The sequence below is a fragment of the Megalopta genalis genome, chromosome 2 (assembly GCF_051020955.1).
Source record: "Megalopta genalis isolate 19385.01 chromosome 2, iyMegGena1_principal, whole genome shotgun sequence".
NCBI lineage: Eukaryota > Metazoa > Arthropoda > Insecta > Hymenoptera > Halictidae > Megalopta > Megalopta genalis.
Window position 1 is genome coordinate 26,469,900 of NC_135014.1, and position 4,463 is coordinate 26,474,362.

The following is a 4,463-nucleotide window of genomic DNA, read 5'->3' on the forward strand; positions in this document are numbered from 1 at the left end:
AGGACTGGCGGAGGGGTGACTCTGATATTGATTCGAGGCCCGTGACGTCATGGCCGGCCGCGGGGGCACGTCCTACCCTCTGACTTTACCTTCGGTCTCCTTCGCGCGATCCCCGCCGCGGATCGGCCGTCTCCTTCTAAACGCCCACCGCCGCTTCTCCTCCCGGCGTCACCGGGTTCTTTCGAACCCCCGACGGGCTCGAAGGGGGGCGTGGACTGAAAGGTTACGGGCCTGCGCCTCGTGCGGCCGCCGGCGCCGCGCGAGCTACCCCCTTTTCGCTGGGTATCAACCGGAATCCAGGTGAGCGAAGGTGTGTAGTCGCGGGTACCATGTTGATCGAACGACGGTTTCGAGAAGGATTAGCATTGCTCTCGAAACCACGGGTATATTTTAATCGGACGCGTTCCGCGGCGACCGATCGAGACGCGTTCGTTTCCGTTCGCGCGCGATTCGCGCCGATACGCACGGGTTTTCTTGGCCGCGCCGTTCGGGCACACGCCGCGCGACTATTTCCGAGGAAATCGGAGGCGGAGAGTACTATTTGTAGCGGCAACCCGTACAATGAATAGTAGCGATGGAAGCGATGGAGATCCAAGCGGCGAACAAGCGGCGCCTGTTCAGTCGCGAGCGAGCGGAGGTTTCTGCCAGCGGACGTTTCCGGGAATTTCGCGGATCGCCCTCGTCTCGCGGACGCGTCGTACGCCGATTAATCCGAAATAGCGATCGAACGAGTCGGTAACGAATCTGGCAATGTGTCTCGATCGTCGAAACGACGAGTTTCCGGGTCGGATTCGAGCAAGGCTTCGATCAGCTTTCGAACGCAACTATTCTTCGTAATTAAAAATCGTGAAACAAGAGCGTAGAAAAATGGTCTTTGCATAGATGTACTATCATTCTTCAGTATTTTATCGTGTACTTAATGTGTTATATTTTCTCTGGAAATTCTGATCGCTTATTCGCTTCGTATTGGTAGTGTTTCGATTTGCATTATTGTTTCTCTGCGCGAAAAATGGACGAAAATGGAGCATTTTGGAGAAGAGAAGATACGATTGTATTTTTATAATTTTATTCTACCGTCTTCAGCTTTTGTTTTTGTACTATATATTATTATATTATCTTCTTATTTCGTTGTACTATTTTTATTATATCTTTATGGTCGCACCTCCTCTTCCCGAATCGTGCAATTTTGTTTGCTGTAGAAAAATTATAGAGAATTTCCCTGGGAAACCAAGACCGATCGACCCACATACGCGTGAAGCAAAGTTCTTCGGGAAGATTGCCTCGATGAAGTATTCCAAGCACACCGAAATCGGCGAGGAAGACCCTTTTAAATAATTACCGTGCACGATATTCCGAGCTTGCGGGCGATGTCTGATTTATTTTAGTGCCGCGCGCATGTAATTTTTGGTAGCGAAGGCAGCGAAGCGGATGGCAAATCGGATGTAACATTTGAAAAAGCACGACTATTTTAGAACAGATATTTAGAATAGATGTTTTAGAATAGATACGAATAACACACAGCGAACGGGACACAGCGTGCCGACACAATCATAAAATGAAAATCATTTCTCACGCTTCACATGTTTCATTGAATTCGCGTAAGTTTGCACATACATGGATTCCGTTTCACAGTGTCAACGTTGCTTCTCTCCTCTCGGCAAACAGGCAATCAGTGGACATTTGTAAGCGTCGATAATATTAGCGCAAAGGAAAAAGCATCGATGCTTGAACAATGAAAAAGCTTCGCCACTGCACGTACCGTGGTTCGACGCAAACTCTGCGCAAAGACATCTAATCCGTATCGTCTTCCTTAATACGTTCGCTAATCAACGTCGCATCAGCATAACACCCACGGCCTCCTATTCTCCGCGAGATCTGAAACAGCGCCGTACATTTTGCACTTTAGAACTGTAAAGCTTTATCGCATAGAATTGTACTCGCGTTACGAAATCGACGAAACATTGTTAACTATTAAACTTGACCCGCGGGTCTATTGTGGCCGAGGCCGTGAAAAATCGTCGCATAATTTTAACAATTTTTTGGCGATTACGCCGAAATGTATAGCAATTACATTGGCAACAACTAATTCTCTTTCAGCTTGTAAAAAAAGAAGAAAGACATTTCGGGAAGAGGAGAACACGATTATTCGAGCCTCGCGGATCATTTATATTTTTTATTATAAAAGTGAGGCAAGAGGCTCGAACAATCGTGTCTGCTCCTCCCAAAATTGTCCATTTTCGTGCACGATCTCGGCTAGAATTAGGGAGAATTTGCTGTATACGGTAATGTCTCTCTAATTGACGCTCGGATTGTCCACAAAAATGGATAATTTGGGAAGAGGAGCCTTGCGACTTGTTCTTATAGTTACCGATTGTCAACGATTATAAAAACATGCTGCAAAGCCGGAATAATCGTATCTCCTGTCCAGCCCACATTGTCCATTTTTCTGCAGCATCTGAGCGTCGGTAAGGGAGACATTACTGTGGTAATTCGGAGAGAACGGAGACGCGAGGCGACGTATGGAAATCTTGGAAGACAATGTCGTCGCGGAATGAGAAGAGCGAGGAAAATTGTAGCCGGTAAGTGAATCGGAAAACCAAACCTTCCTATAGCTTCTCTGCTCCTGCATAGTCGATACCACTTGACCCACTCTTCCGAATCCAGAAACTGTACCTTCGCTTTTATATCCAGCCTCCATAGATCCTTGACATCGACAAACTTGATTTTATCAAAAGCTACCTGGATGCTACCCACGTGGGACCCGGCACAAAGTAAACGGTTCCTTCCGATTTAAATCGAGGAGAACGACGCGCCAACGATGATTCACCGAGGGATTAAATTCCTTTGTTTACCGTCACCGATAATAAACCGGGACTCGACGGAAAGAGATCGCGTCACATCTCGAGATTTTATGTTAATATATTGCGGATTTTTATGCGAGGTTATTTTTCGCATCGCGTTGCTGCAGATCGGAGCCGCGTAGCTGTTCCATTCTCTCTTCAATTATTATATAATTATATTAAATATATATTATATATAATTATAATTATAATTAGATATTATATTAAATATATATTATATATATTATAACTATAATTACATATTATATTAAATATACATTATATATATTATAATTATAACTACATATTATGTTAAACAATTATTATATATTATTATATATATATATGTATATATATTATATTGTATATAATTATTATATATTAACAAGTTGAAAATATTGCTACCGACAGTCCTCAGTTATTATTGCATTGAATCGCACACTTCCAACATAAGTTTTCTGCTGCGGAACGACGTCTTTTCATTACACCTTCTGTTCTGGAGCATCCTGTATTATAATTATACTTCAAGAACAAGTAAGTATAGAATTATCGATTATAGCATTTTTCATTTCACTATACCGTCTATATTCCGCAATGTCACTGCTATTTATTTGTGTTCTTAGGTCACGTTCCCCGCTCGAGGTAGCGCATTATGTGCAAGCGGTTAAGTAGAAAATCATCTTGCAGATAAAAAAAAGTGATAATTGTTATATTTTATTGTTATCGAGCTGCTAACAAAATCGATCGTTCTCCACTGAAATATTCGAATCGTTCTTACGTGCCGGTAAAAGTACACGTAAAAATATACAACTTCCTCGACGGTTTTGTCTAACGAATATACAGGGTGTCCGTAAAGTCGCTCGCGATTATTTAACTCGCGACTGAACCGAACGAACGATTAACTCGATCGTGCCCGGCGACGGAAAATTCGATATTCGTCGAACGTTAGATCGGACGGTGTTACAGGCCACGCTGCTAAATGTCACGTCAAAAAGTCAAGCAGGCCACGTCGCACGAACCTGGTGTATTGAAAATTGCCACGTGCCAGGTGAAGCACCCAGCAACAATAGGCACGTGCACTCTGAAACGTCGTAACAGGATATGATAGGACCGGGTTCCACGGGTATCAGGGGTGGTTCGAGTTCACGGCCCTCGTTGCGACTCACGAGTGTCTCCTGCCACGCGCTATACATAGTTCTCGTAGATCGCGAAAGGGGTCGTGTGACTCACAACGAAAGTCTGCCCTCAACTCCTCCGAACATTTTTACTTTCGTTTTTATTTAAGCTTCCCCGAGCCTTTGGCGACGACGCTTCGAAAACAACTACTCGGCGATTTCAGAATATTCAAGTGTCTTGTTTAATCGAATGAAAATTCGAAAGTTACGTTGCACGACATCGATTACTTTATCGACTGTTTGAAGTTTCGCGGATCCCAGTACAATTCGGAAAATATATTAAATTAGCGAGGAAATTCATTTTCAAGTCCGAGCAAATGATTCCTGTCGCCCATGTATTGCACAAGCGTACATTATTTTTTATTTATTATGAAAATAATATATATAATATAATGTTACATAATATTATAATAGTATATAATATAATAATAATATAATATAATAATAT

At 43.0% G+C, this 4,463-nt stretch overlaps 1 long non-coding RNA gene across 1 annotated transcript; it reads left to right on the forward strand.

Moving 5' to 3' along the window:
* Window positions 1–295: 295 nt before the first annotated feature.
* LOC143258831 (uncharacterized) lies at window positions 296–3,250 on the forward strand. The gene is made up of 2 exons (XR_013032723.1): window positions 296–2,579; window positions 2,692–3,250. It is a non-coding gene; the product is annotated as an uncharacterized LOC143258831 (long non-coding RNA).
* The last annotated feature ends 1,213 nt before the right edge of the window (window positions 3,251–4,463 follow it).